The 15,386-nt window shown below is 39.1% G+C and overlaps 1 protein-coding gene and 1 pseudogene across 4 annotated transcripts in view; one reads left to right on the top strand and one right to left on the bottom strand.

Moving 5' to 3' along the window:
- Window positions 1-15,386, top strand: part of FANCC (FA complementation group C) — a 330,131-nt gene that overhangs the window by 76,055 nt on the left and 238,690 nt on the right. The window lies entirely within an intron of this gene.
- On the bottom strand, window positions 2,781-8,587 carry LOC148777396 (small ribosomal subunit protein uS8 pseudogene; annotated as a pseudogene).

Below are 15,386 nucleotides of genomic sequence, written 5' to 3'. Positions count from 1 at the left end.
GAAAAGGTTAGCCTTATTTCTAGTGGCAGTCAAAATAATTAAGCTATTCAGTTCAGTTCAGTCACTCAGTTGTGTCTGACTCTTTGCGGGACTGTAGCATGCCAGGCTTCCCTGTTCATCACCAACTCCCAGAGCTTGCTCAAACTCATGTCCATTGAGTCGGTGATGCCATCCAACCATCTTGTCCTCTGTCGTCCCCTTCTTCTCCTGCCTTCAATCTTTCCCAGCATCAGGGCCTTTTCTAATGAGTCTGTTCTTCACATTAGGTGGCCGAAGTATTGGAGCTTCAGCATCAGTCCTTCCAATGAATATTCAGGCCTGATTTCCTTTAGGATGGACTGGTTGGATCTCCTTGCAGTCCCAGGGACTCTCAAGAGTTTTCTCCAACACCACAGTTTAAAAGCATCAATTCTTCAGCGCTCAGGTTTCTTTATGGTCCAACTCTCACATCCATACATGACCACTGGAAAAAAACATAGCTTTGACTAGATGGACCTTTGTTGGCAAAGGATTGTCTCTGCTTTTTAATATGCTCTCTAGGTTTGTCATAGCTTTTCTTCCAAGGAACAAGTGTCTTTTAATTTCATGGCTGTAATCACCATCTGCAGTGATCTAAGACAAGATGGTAGAGTAGCTATTGCCATTCATTAAATTCTCAACTTATAAAAATGAGTTGTTTTATGCCTAATATTACTGTGGAACCCAGTGAATATTTAGATAAACTTGCACTTCCCGTAAATAGTTTTCTAGAAAGATAGTGTTTAAAACAAAATGTAAAGAGTGGGTTCAGAATCAGTGTGACAGTCACAGAATGATTGAGTGATCTTGTTAATGCTCGATAATAAATATTGCAGACCATGCCTTATTGATTGTGTACTCTGTGCTTTATAACTGTATCTTCCAGAAATTGCTGGCTAAATAATTTGGAATTGCCCAGGTTGGCTGTGGACTTCCCTGGTGGCTCAGAGGTTAAAGCGTCTGCCTCCAATGCGGGAGACCTGGGTTTGATCCCTGGGTTGGGAAGATCTCTGGAGAAGGAAATGGTAACCCACTCCAGTGGGTTGCCTGGAGAATCCCATGGACAGAGGAGCCTGGTAGGCTACAGTCCACGGGGTCACAAAGAGTCGGACACGACTGAGCAGCTTTCCCTTCACTTCAGGCTGGCTGTAGGCAGAATTTGTATTTGACACCTTCTCGTTTCACCCATTGTTGATTGGGACCTTCGTCTGTTCTTCCTTTCCCTGTTTCAGCATGCTCCTCCTGAGACACTGATATTAATGTATAAGAGTATGTTTCATCTTCTCAGGGTATTTGCGTTTAATAAAAACTCAAAGGCCATGCTGCAGAATTACTTCCACTATTTGCCTCATTCCTTGATGAGGCTCAGGAAATTTCTTCTTCATATCATCATCTCTCTTCCAGCAGTCTATTTTCTGTCAAGTCTAGATCTCAAGAAGGAGGCAATGAACAGGGAGAAGAGTAGATGAAGAAAAGTCTAAATGCAATGGGAAGGCATATATGTAGATCATGGGTGGGAAAAGCAGGGGATCCCAGAGAACTCAACAGAAGCAGGAAAGAATAATGCTCCGTTTAGAAATGAGACAAGTATGGTAAGTTGAAGATATTCAGGACAGATGGTTCAAAAATAAAGAAACTTCTCCTGACCAAGTATAATACAGTGAAACAAAAATATAGATATGTGATAGAGTTAAGATTCTGCAATAAAAATGCATATAATATAAGATTATGCATTTAATTTTTTATGAATTATCTTTTGACTTATTCCTGGTTCACAATTGATTAAAACAATGTAAACATTTTATAAATTTTGAAACTATTAAATATAAAAGTAAATTGCCATTGTTAAGGAGAGTAAGAGGTGGTGGTGATATTTTTGGTGAGTGCCTTCAGAAATGTTATCAGTGCTCATTTTTTGAATGAACTCTTTGTTTTGCTTTGTAAAAGGTTTTTCATTTGATGGAGTCCCAGTTATTTTTGCTTTGGTTTCCTTTGCCTGAGGAGATATATTAAAAAATATATATTCCTGAAGACCACTGTCTGTTTTCTTCTAGGAGTTTTATGATTTCAGATCTTACATTTAAGGCTTTAATCCATTTTGAGTTGATTTTTGTGTATAGTGTGAGAGTAATCCAATTTGATTCTTTTGCATGTAGTTGTCCAGTTTTCCCAACACTATTTATTAATGAAGGTGTTTTTTTCCCATTGTATTGTTTTAGTTCTTTTGTTGTAGATTAATTGACCATATAAATACGGGTTCACTTCTGGGCTCTGTTTTTTGTTCCATTGATCTATGTGTCTGTTTTTGTGCCAATACCATACTCCTTTGATTATTGTAGATTTGTTGTATAGCTGGAAATCAGGGTATGTGATTCCTCCAGCTTTATTGTTCTTTCTCAAATTTGTTTTGTGCTATTTAAAGTCTTTTGTTTCTACCCAAAATTTGGAATTATTTGTTTCAGTACTAAGATACCATTGGTGTTTTTAAAGGAACTGCACTGAATCTGTATTCCTTTTGTAGTATGGTCATTTTAACAATATTAATTCTTTAATCTATGAACATGGTATATCTTTCCATTTCTTTGTACCATCTTCAATTTCTTTCAACAGTGTCTTAATAATTTTTCACATAGGTCTTTTACTTCTTGGTTAGATTTAGTCCTAGGTATTTTATTCCTGTTGGTGGGATTGTTCCTTCTTCTTCCCCTCCCCGCCGTGCCACCGCCCCCCCCCCCCACTGCCAGGCATTTTATTTGAAGGTATTACATCCCTCCAGAAAAAAATCCAAGGATTTTCCTTCCTGTATGTTTTCATCTTGCTTTTTCATAGTTCATGATACAAGCTGAAGTTGTCAGTACATTGAAACCAAACTGACGGGATGGGAGCAGGTTATTCTGCCATTTTTCTAGATGTTAATCTGGGGCTGATCACTCCACACTTATTTAGCCTGCCTGTGAGGTTGCCAACAATTTTCCCAGCTCTGTGATGATCTATGATTTCAAATTTACCAATGTAACTATGCTTCACAATCACAGTTAGAAACCTGATGATGACTTTGGAGCACAGCCTAATAAGCACCTGGCATTTGCCTCTCTTTTCAGCAATGTTGATATTCTTGAGAGCATCAACCAGGACATTCACGCTTTTTCACTCTCCTCTTTCACCCTCATCAAGAGTCTTTTTAGTTTCCTATTTGCTTTCTGCCATTAGAGTGGTATCATCTGCATATCTGAGGTTGTTGATATTTCTCCCAGCAATGTTGATTAAAGTCTGTGAGTCATCCAGCCTGGCTTTTAGCTTGACGTACTTTGCATAGAAGTTAAATAAGCAGGGTGGCAATAGACAGCCTTGACGTACTCTGTTCCCAGTTTTGAACCAGCCCGTTGTTCCATGCCTGGTTCTAACTGTTGCTTCTTTCCCTGCATACAGGTTTCTCAGGAGGCAGGTAAGGTGGTCTGATATTCATTCCCATCTTTTTAAGAATTTTCCACAGTTTTTTGTGGTCTACACAGTCAAAAGCTTTAGTGTAGTCAATGGAACAGAAGTAGATGTTTCTTTGGAATTCTTTTGCTATTTTTAATGATCCAAAGGATGTTGGCAATTTGATCTCTGGTTCCTCTGCCTTTTCTAAATCCAGCTTGTACATCTGGAAGTTCTTGATTCATGTACTGTTGAAGCCTGGCTTGAAGGATTTTGACCATTACCTTGCTAGCATGTGAAATGAGTGCAGTTGTGTGATATTTGGAACATTCTTTGGTGTTGCCTTTCTTTGGGATTGGAATGAAAATTGACCTTTTTGAGTCCTGTGGCCACTGTTGAGTTTTCCAGATTTGCTGACACATTGAGTGTGGCACTTAGCAGCAGCATCTTTTAGGGTTTGAAATAGCTTAACTGGGACTCCATCACCTCCACTAGCTTTGTTCATGGTAGTGCTTCCTAAGGCCAAAGGTTATAATAATACTTCTTCTGCTAGTGAAAATTTTCAGGATTTTTACCCATAGTTATTAAGCAAATAGACTCATACTCTTTTTTTTATTTTTTATATTAACCAGATAGATATGGTTAAACTTTTTGAGCATTGTCAGACCAAATACAATTCTTGTGGTGTGACAGGAAAGGATCAGTAGATCTGTAGCACATTATTAGCCCTTAGGCTGGGCACATCCATACCTACATAATTAACCTGTTACTTGAGATCACCTTGTCTCTAAACAAGTGGTCTTGAAAATGAGGTAGAGAAAGGTAAAAAGATCAGACTGCTTATGACAGGGAGAGGAACATCTTTTAGAGGAAGGGTTTAAAGAAAAGCTGGACCATGGAATTAATGCCAGAGGGCATGTGCTGCTGTAGAATATCCTGTAGTCTAAGTTGGATGAATAAACAAACCAAGCAACAAAAAAACCTTCATATTTTACATGTAAGAGGAGCTCTCCCTTACGAAATTCTTAGTTGACATTGGAAATACATAGTATCTTGAGGGTAGAGTTAGGGAGAGACACAATAAAAAGCTTTTGTATTTTAATTTCCTGGTGGTTGAGGAGTCACGTAGTAGACTTTGAAGCAGATAATGCCTTTTAGTATAACCAACACAGATTAACCTCTGTGTCTGGAGGAAGCAAGCAGCTGGCTGTCTGAATTTATGAAACTGTAACTCAGGGAACTGATTAATTTTACTATATAGGGTGTGAGGGCTGCAGCTGCTGCCAGATAATAGTTGAAATCCATTTTTTGCCTTTTTCACTCTGCTCCTGCTATTTCTGAGCCTTATTCTTTGAGCGTCTAGAGTATCTTTGAGTTTTGTTGAGCCAAAATTGCTCCTGTCACCATGGCCTTTAAAAAAGACTCTTTGATTTTATTGTATTATAGAGGAGATTTAGGTTCTTAGAAAAATTGAGTGGAAAGTACAGACTTACCATATATTTTGTTCCCCTACACATGTACAGCCTCCTCCATTATCAACATCCTTGCCACATTAACTATACATTTGTTACAGTTAATGAACCTTCATTGACATATCATAATCATCCAAAGTCCATCATTTACTTTAGGGTTCACTCTTGGTATGGTACATTCTATGGGTTAGAAAAATGTATAGTGACATATATCCACCATTAGAGTATCATGCAGAGTGATTTTGCTGTCCTAAAAATTCTCTGTATCCTGCCTATTCATCCTCCCCTCTTCTCAACCCCTGTCAGCCTTTTTTTTTAATTACCCAAGGTGCCAGTTCTTTCATAATTCCATTGCTCTGTAAAACTGTTGCACTGTACTTTGATCACAGTTAGTTCAGAGGATTTTTTTTCTTCTATAAGTACTGCTGATATCTTCTTTTTATTCCTTTCCTCGAAGTAATGGCAGGTCAGTGACCAGGTTCTATAACAGAGATGGTTTTTCATTTCCTGAGATTTCCCTGATAGTCTGCTAATTGAAGATACTTCTGGATATTAAATGATAAAACCTGATAATACAGCCCTAAGTAGTAAGGTTTTCCTGTAGACTCATAGAGCTAGAAGGAAGTTTTAGGCTCCGACTCTCTGTTTACAGATTGTGGTCATCTCTTCCACAGATCTCAAATACAGAAATGATGAAGTTCTCCTGAGTATCCTTAACTAAAAGAGCTATATAACTCTTGATTACCATAATGCACACGCTGATCATTTCCTTTTTGCTCTACCTGCCTTTGAAGAATCTGCACAGACTTTAGTACCTGTCAAACACCAGTCTTTGTGGGATGAGCAGCTGACCCAGTAGAAAACAATTTAGAGACTTTGTTGAATGCATTGAGCCAACTAAATTTTCTTCCTGAGAATATGAATCCTGAGGTTCTGAGTTAATTAGATGATGATGAATCCTTTGACTGGAGGATCATTTGGACTTGTGACTTGGTTCTGAACTACACCATAAAAGCCATGTGCAAGTCAGAGGGAACAAAAGAGCAGAGGAAGCTAGTCTATAGTGAGAAGCTGTAGAGTGGAACAGACAAATGGAGACCCATGAGAGATGGTGGGGGAGCTTCTAGTTTCTTTTCCCATTTGGTTCATCTGAACTTCATTTTCTTTTCTTGGATATCCATGAGATCTTTTGTAGCTTTTCTGTAATGTGTTCCCTCCCCCAGCCCCCATTTGACTTGAACTAGTTGTGTGAATTTTTATTCTACAACTGAGATACTGCTAGTAGAATCTCATGTAAGAGAGTCTTGAAGAATCCTTGACTTGAGTCTTACAAGGTCTTATTATAAGATCTTAAGAAAGGTCTTATTAGTGCAAAGTAAGTGTATGTCAGGTAGCCTTTAACCAGTTAATGTTTTCTTCACCTCTAGGCATCTATTAACTCATTTACCGTGTGTGTGCTCAGTTGCTCAGCTGTGTCTAACTCTTTGCGGCCCCACAGACTGTAGCCCACCAGTCTCCTCTGTCTGTGGAGTTCTGCAGGCAAGAATACTGGAGTGGGTAGCCATTCCCTCCTCCAGAGAATCTTCTCAACCCAGAAATCAAACCCGGTCTCCTGCATTGCAGGTGGATTCTTTACTGTCTGAGCCACGAGAAAGATCTCTTCTTCCCTTTTCTAGGCTAAAGAATGTCTATACAATTTCATCTTTTCTCAAAAGAGAAAAAAAAAAGTTTTGTTGTTTTCTGACTCTATTTATCACATTTTTCTTCAGTCCTTTCATAAAACCTTGGGTAGAATACTAGGGAGTTGGTGCTAGGAGACCTGGATTCTGTTCTTTCTGGGACTCCAACCAGATGGATGGTCTACGGAAGGTACTTCATTCCTCATGCCCCCTGTTACCTCTTCAGTGACGTGAAAGGGCTGGCCAAATCACTGATTTTCAACCTATAACTCTTGCTTTCCTTAAAAATAATAGTAACAGGTTCCAGGGATTAGGATGTGGACATGTATTTTAGATGGGGGAGTAGCATCTAGCTTACTGTAGATGAGATGGCATGTTTGAACCATTTTTTAAACTTTTTGTTCCATATTCTTGATAAGACATTGACGAAGAGGGTCAAGAAATCAATCTACTTACCAGGTGACATTTACCATACTATAGATGAAATAAATATATCTTAATGTATCTTACATAAGATATATTAAATAAATATATCTTAAATATATCTTATTCTATATTTATAGAAATATAATTCATTTCTATAAACGCAGTCACTAAGTGAAAAGCCAGTGAAGAAAAAGCTACCTCTCTTAACTTTAATGGGAAAATTTATAATGTGTTTCAACCTAACCTAAGATACCCAAACATTTTCCACAAATAGACAAATATAACATTGAGCAATGAAGGCATTTGTATATAAGAAGTAAATAAAATTTTGAAAATAGCTACAGTTTATACATAAAATATAGTGATGCTTTGTTGCTTCAATAAATAAGAAAGAGGTGGCTTGGTAGGCTGTGGGAATTGATGGACGAGGGAAGGAGCCATTCTTTGCAAGATGGTAGAGAGTCAGGTGATGAATTTTTAGGCATGTGTTCAGTATCAGTAATGCTTAGTGATAATTTTTTTTCCTTTGGGACTTTGACAGAAGAAACTTCTGATTGTGGACACCTTTGACATCAAAGAAGTATTTTTTGGTACAAAAAAATAGCAAGATATAAGTTTACAATTCATATACCTCCTTGAAAGATGCTGCATTAATTGCCTGAGGCTGCTGTAACAAACAGTTACTAATTTAGAGGCTGAAAGCAGAAGAAAGGTATTATTTTATGGTTCTGGAGGCCAGAAGTCTGAAATCTGGCAGGACTGCTTTCCCTCTGGGGACGCTAGAGGAGAATCTGGTCCTGGCTTCTGGTGACTACCAGCGAAAGCACTTCTGAGCTTGTGGCTACACTGCTCTGACCTCTGCCTGCCTGTCTCCTCCTCTGAGTGTCTGCCTCATACTCTCCCTTTCTGATTTCTTTTATGGCTTACCTTGGTAATCCGTTGTAAGTACTTCCTTTCAAGATTCTTAATCATATTATTTGCCATACAAAGTGAATATGAATTCACTCCTTCAAAGTCATAATTGCAGGTCCCAGGGAGACCATGCATTTGAGGGGGCCATCGTTTAGCCTACTATGTATGCGATGGCATGTTTGAATAATTTTAAAAATCTTTTCCTTCTGTCATATTCTTGACAAGAAACTGCTGTGTTGAGTGAATTAATGAGTATTCTTTATCTGAAATTATAATGTTAATGTGTTGCCTTTGGTGATTTATGTAGTATGCTATGGAGTGAAAAGATCAGGTAATGAGGAGAAAAAAATGGAGTTATTTTCCAAAAAGTGGTCTATCTTTTTAAGAGCCCTCATGGCAAGGAGCCATCACCTGAAACCTGTGTTTGCCTGCCACACTTAATCCTAAGGCTGGCTTCTGTGTCATGGTGAGATAGCTCTGAGCAGCAGCTGGAACTCTATTTCCTTCTTCACATCTGACAAAGAGAGAGTCTGTTCTCAGAAACTCCTGGGTGAGTGAGTGAGTTGTTCTGGCATGGGTGAGGGAGTGACATTTTGGACCAGACAATTGCTGGTCTCGGGGAACTGTCCTGTGTATTATAGGAAGTTTAGTAGCATCCATGGCCTCTATCCACTGGATGTCAGCAGCACACTACTCTAGTTGTGACAACCAAAAATGCCTTCAAACATTGTCAAAGGTCCCCTGTGGGTCAAGGTTGTCCCTGATCGAGAACCACTGCTTAACCCAATCGGAGCTCATTCTTGTCTCACCAAAATCTGCTGGCTAAGAAATTTTAGGTTCCTGTTATGAAGAAGGAGTGTAGAAAATAAGTGTTGTAGAGGTAACTGCAAATGTTCACTACAGCCAAAATTCTAATGAGGGCCCAAACTGGGTCAAATCTAGCAGACCTACTAAATTTTTTCTAGGCTCCTGTTGGTATACTGTTGTCCAACTCTTTGTTGTGTCTGACTTTTTGCAACCCTATGGAGTAGAGCCCACCAGCCTCCTCTGTCCATGGGATTTTCCAGGCAAGAATATTGGAGTGGGTTCCCATTCCCTTCTCCAGGGAATCTTCCTGACCCAGGAATTGAACCTGCATCTCCAGCATTGGCAGGTGGATTCTTTACCACTGAGCCACCTGGGAAGCCCCCCTGTTGTCTAACATTATTTTTTAATAATATCTATTTTATATGGGACAAATAAAACCCAATATTATGTCTTTTCTTCCCCACTCCCCAGTTATATGGGCCTGTGGATCACATGTTGGGTTTTTTTTTTTTCCCTGCTTTATTTCTGTCAACTAGTTGGTTGCTCTTTATCTTAGAATTTGCCTCTTTCTTGTATAACTTCATTCTTTTCCAGCAAGTCTCTCTCCTGAGGTTTTCACATTCAGTTGGGTTTACCTTTCCTATGACACTGCTCTGGTTTCCCATTGCTACGGGGCTTTAACAAGCACACCATATAGTGCAAACTGCACTTAGCATAGCCATGTATAAACACTAGAGAACTGTGATTGGAATTTTTCTAAAGTATCCTCTTTTATTCTACGAAGCAGTTGAAATAGAATAAATACATATTTATTGCTTTGAAATTTTCAGTGATTTCCTAATTAACATATTTGTACTTTTACAAGCATCAGATGACTGGCATTTTGGGGCTATGTGTTATTTCTTCCATGATTGTGGCATGTAGAGGATCCCCTCTATTTTCATGTGCGTACTCTGGCTATGATGGAAACCCTGACTAGTAACTGATGACAGAACGTACAACATGATTGGGCGTAAACATGAGTTGCCACTTTTTCATCACAATTGAGGCATGGTAGAGGTTATGCATACAATGGCTCATAAACAGAGTACCCCCATCGGACCAATAAAAAGTAACAAGACTACATGACATATAAGCTGGAATTTATGTGAGTTGTTCAAGCAAGTCTGGGTCAAGGATTTTGTAATTGGCAGTAACTAGGTGAACTCCGGGAGTTGGTAATGGACAGAGAGGCCTGGTGTGCTGTGATTCATGGGGTCGCAAAGAGTCGGACACGACTGAGCGACTGAACTGAGCTGAACTGAACTGAACTGAACTGAAGAGCTTCATGAAAGCCTGAGGGGCTACAGAAAGAACTGTTTTTGCCATGGCTTTTGCTTTATTCTGTATGTATGCAGCATAGTAGAAACAATCTGCCTTACTATGATATTAGTTACACAACCCCCAAACTGTCCTTCTCTATGTATTTTCTCCTTTATTTTACTAGCAGCTCATTTGGCCTCCAGCTTTGCTGGTCTAGAACTTCTGTGTTCATTTTAAGCTCCTTGAGGGAATGGGGGCTACTGTAATCATCTTCAAATGAGTTTGAAAAAAAGCACAATTCCCCAGTCTTAGTATTGTGCCTTGTGTGGTTTAAAATTTGACTGAATGACTTGACATATATATCCTTTCTAGACTCATTAGAACCCATAGGTTGCCCCCTTGAGTTTTCTCTGCTTCTTGGAAAACAGATGGGGGAAGAGATCCAGAAACAGAGTATTCACTGAGATAGCTGAAGCTGAATAGGAGGGAAAGAGGATACTGATAGTAGCAAGACTCATTTTACTATGGTTATTAAAGCAAAAATGAGGGCAACGATTCCTTTTTCAGGAGGTCTTGGCAAGGACCCTAGTTTTAAAGAAGAAATAGACACAGCCAGTTATATTGAAATGATTTGAAGTTCATCCCTCCACAGTCATGTTTTTCTGAAGCCAAAGTAAACAGTTGGTTAGAGGTGGGTGGGAGTGAGTGAGTGAGTGAGTGAAGTTGCTCAGTCGTGTCCGACTCTTTGCGACCCCGTGGACTGTAGCCTACCAGGCTCCTCCGTCCATGGGATTCTCCAGGCAAGAGTACTGGAGTGGGTTGCCATTTCCTTCTCCAGGGGATCTTCCCGAACCAGGGATCGAACCTGGGTCTCCCGCATTGGAGGTAGACGCTTTAACCTCTGAGCCAGCAGGGAAGAGGTGGGTATAGAGCTAGCCATTTTTTGATAAATGGATAAATTGTCCCGTGGAACTATTTCAGTAGGTGGTGCTCTTGTGCCATAATATAACAAAATTTTTAAATAATTTCTGAGACCCTGTGGCTAGTTCAAGAGCCTTTGTCCCTCTTGATCCCCTCAAGTGACTACCAGGTATACCACTTGGATAGCATGATGTGGGTGCTTTTAGTGAGAGATTTTATATCTGGAAATAAGGCAAATTCAGGTCTCTTACCTTCTTTAGCTTGCCTGAGCTCTGCTTTCCAGGGGAACCTAAATGAGAGGTTCACTCACCTTTATGAAACATTGATGACTCTTGTTCAGTTCGTCAGTTGTGTCTGACTCTTTGTGACCCCATGGGCTGCAGCATGCCAGGCTTCTCTGTCCTTCACCGTCTCCTGGAGCTTGCTCAAACTCATGTCCATTAAGTCGGTGATGCCATCCAACCATCTCATCCTCTGTCGTCCCCTGCTCCTCCTACCTTCAGTCTTTCCTAGCATCAGGGTCTTTTTCCAGTGAGTCAGCTCTTTGCATCAGGTGGCCAAAGTACTGGATCTTTAGCTTCAGCATCAGTCCTTGCAATGAAAATTCAGGGTTGATTTCCTTTAGGATTGACTAGTTGGATCTCCTTGCAGTCCAACGGACATTCAAGAGTCTTCTCCAGCACCACAGTTTGAAGGCTTCAGTTCTTTGCGCTTAGCCTTTTTTATTGTCCTGCTCTCACATCCGTACAGGACTACTGGAAAAACCATAGCTTTGACTATACTAACCTTTGTAGGGAAAGTGATTAGTCTAGTCTTTATCTAAACAGTTATGATATGTGTTATATATTACCAGTTTTCTGAGACCAGTTGTTCTATTGGAAATCATCTGTGATCCTCCAGATAACTTCAGATAACATCTGTTGTCTGAAGATGTTATCCTCCAGATAGCATCTGTTATCCTTTCCAGATAACTCAGGCTTTCATTCTTGTTTCTTTATGCTTCCAGACAAGATGCAATGGAATGAAATAATATGTTGTAAAGAAATTTATAAGTGGTGAAGGAACAAAGACGAAAAACATCAAGTTCAGATAGCAGCTGATAATAACTAGAACTGACATTGGGCCCTGTTGGCATCAGCTCCTTGTCTCAGTTCTTTTGCTGTGTCTATAATGAGTCCATTGGTCTGAAGTTGGTTGTGATACCATGATGAACAAGACATCCGAAGAAGTCCATAGTATGGTGCTGCTGGCAGAAACATGGTGGGCAAGGAAGAGAAATTTAAATCCAGACTGCATATCATTCCAGGGTAGACAAATCTCTTATTGCTAGAAGTTTTTAAAAACATTTAAGGTTCTGCCTTTTCAGGAAGTTTTTTGTCTCTAAAATGAAAGACAGTCACCTCACTTTGTATCTGGATACCAACTGTTAAGAAAGAGGCAAAATGCTCATGGGACTTTTCATCAGCCTGAGTGTGCTGATCTGAGCTGCTTAATTCCCCATTGTCTCTGCAGGCTGTCAGGTCTCAGTGAATTCAGCTGCAGCTCTAGCGGCTTGCCTCTTGAGCCTTGCGACCCAGCAGATCCAGTGATGTTCAGGATGCTTTCTGGTAGCTTTTGAGATTTTCTTTTTACAATTAATATTTTAGTCTGTGTAGGTTTTAAAAATTGATTTATTTACCTGATTATTATTATTATTTAAGTTGGAGTGTAATTGTTTTACAATGTCATGTTAGTTTCTGCTGTACCACATCATGAATCAACTATTAGTATACATATATCCCCTCCCCCATAGGCCCCCCTCCATCCCCCCCTTCTAGGTCATCACAGAGGACAGAGCGGAGCTCCTTATATATCTATAATTATTTAACTTGTCTTTTTCAGTATTTAGAATGTACTGTTAATCTAAGAACTCATGTATTTCTTGAATATTTCTTGCTTTTATCTCTTTAAATATTGCTTCTCTTCCATTCTCTTCAGTTTTTCTTTTTTTCTTTTTTGTGTGACACCTTCTAGATGTTTGTGAAACTAACCTTTATGTTTCCTAACTTCTCTCTCATAATTTTAGATTTTCTTTCTGGGCTGCATTCTGAGTGAATTTCATAGTATTGTCTTCAAATTTTCTAGCTCTTTAGCTTTATCTCAAATATCTTGTGTACTGCGTTTTTAATTTTAATGACTGTATTCTTCACTTATATAATTTTCAATTGATTCTTTTTTAATCATCTATTGTTTTAACTTAGAGTTTGTGCTTTATAATTTCTTATTTTTAATTAGCTTTTTAACATCTTAAATACAATTATTTTGATTTTTAATTGAAGTATGATTTACTTACAATGTTGTATTAGTTTCAGGTGTGTAACATAGTGATTTGATGTTTTTGTACATTACAAAATAATCACCACAGTAAGTCTAGTTACCATCTCTTACCATACAGAATTATTACAGTATTACCGACTATATTCACTGTGCTGTATATTATATTCCCATGACTTATTTATTTTATAAATGGAAGTTGGTAGTTCCTCTTAATCCCCTTTACCTATTTTGCCCTTTCTACTTGCTCACCTCTCCTCTGGCAACCACTAGTTTTTTTCTGTCTTTCTATGAGTCTTTTTCTGTTTTATTATATTTGTTCATTTGTGGTGTTTTTGTTGTTGTTGTTCAGTTACTTAGTCGTGTCTTACTCTTTACAACCCCTGAACTGCAGCATACCAGGCTTCCCTATTCTTCGCTATCTCTCTGAGTTTGCTCAGCTTCATGTCCATTGATTCAGTGATGCCATCCAACTATCTCAACCTCTGTCGCCCCCTTCTCCTCTTGCCTCAGCCTTTCCCAGCATCAAGATCTTTTTCAATGAGTCCACTCTTCATATCAGGTGGCCAAAGTATTGGAGCTTCAGCATCAGTCCTCCCAGTGAATATTCAGGACTGACTTCCTTTGGGATGGACTGGTTGGATCTCCTTGCAGTCCAAGGGACTCTCAGGAGTCTTTTCCAGCACCACAGTTCAAAAGCATTATTTTTTCAGTGCTCAGCCTTCTTTATGTTCCAGCTCACATCTGTACATGACTATTGGAAAAACCATAACTTTGGCTATACGGACCTTTTAAGACTCCACATATAAATAAAATTTTATGGTATTTGTCTTTTTCTACTAACTGATTTCATTTAGCATAATGTCTTCTATTAATAGATCCACCCGTGTTGTTTCAAATGGCAAGGTTTCACCCTTTTTTATGGCTGAGCAATATTACATTGGGTGTGTATCTACATCTGTGCTTGTCCATCGTGTGCATGTGTCTGTTTGTGTGTGTCTCACATCTTTACTCATTTACGTATTAATGGACTTCTGGGTTGCTTCCATATTCGACTATTGTAAATAATGCTGCCGTGAACTCTGGTTTGCATATATCTTATTGAATTAGTGGGGCTTTTTTTGGATAAACACCCAAAAGTGTTATTGCTGGGCCATATGGTAGTTTTATTTTTAATTTTTTGAGAAACTTCCATACTGTTTTCCATAGTGGCTGTACCAATTTACATTCCCACCAGCTATGTGCTGGTGCTGCTGCTGCTGCTAAGTCACTTCAGTCGTGTCCGACTCTGTGTGACCCCCATAGACAGAGAGCCCACCAGGGTCCCCCGTCCCTGGGATTCTCCAGTCTAGAACACTGGAGTGGGTTGCCATTTCCTTCTCCAATGTGTGAAAGTGAAAAGTGAAAGTGAAGTCGCTCAGTCGTGTCTGACCCTTAGCGACCCCACGGACTGCAGCCCACCAGGCTCCTCCATCCATGGGATTTTCTAGGCAATAGTACTGGAGTGGCTTGCCATTGCCTTCTCCGAGCTATGTACTAGGGTTCCTTTTTCTCCGCATCCTCACTAATATTTATTATTTGTTATCTTTTTAATGATAATCATTCTGACAGGTTTTGATTTGCATTTCTCTGATGATTAATGATATTGAGTATATTTTCACGTGCCTGTTGACTGTCTCGATGTCTTCTCTGGACAAATGTCTTCACGTCCTTTTATTTTTTTAATTGGATTTTTAAAAATATATTGAGCTGTGTGAGTCTCTTATATGTTTGGTTGTTAACCCCTTATTGGGTGTATCGTTTGCAAATGTCTTCTCCCATTCAGTTGGTTGCCTTTCTGTTTCGTTGATAGTTTCCTTTGCTGTGTAAAAGCTTTTTAGTTTGATGTGGTCTCATTTGTTTATTTTTGCTTTTGCTGCCCTTGCCTGAGGAGACAGATCAAAAAAAAAAATTCCTAGAGACCGATGTCAAAGAGCTTACTGCTTGCTTTCTTCTAAGAGTTTTATGGTTTCAGGTCTTAAATTTAAGTCTTTAATTCAGTTAAATATACTTATTTTGTTGGACTATTTTATAATATTCATTTCATCTGAAATGAATTAGTGGTTTGATGGCTGAT

The sequence above is a fragment of the Moschus berezovskii genome, chromosome 7 (assembly GCF_049115385.1).
Source record: "Moschus berezovskii isolate FMDL1 chromosome 7, NW_MosBer_1.0, whole genome shotgun sequence".
Classification (NCBI taxonomy): domain Eukaryota; kingdom Metazoa; phylum Chordata; class Mammalia; order Artiodactyla; family Moschidae; genus Moschus; species Moschus berezovskii.
This window is presented reverse-complemented; position numbering and strand designations above follow the sequence as displayed.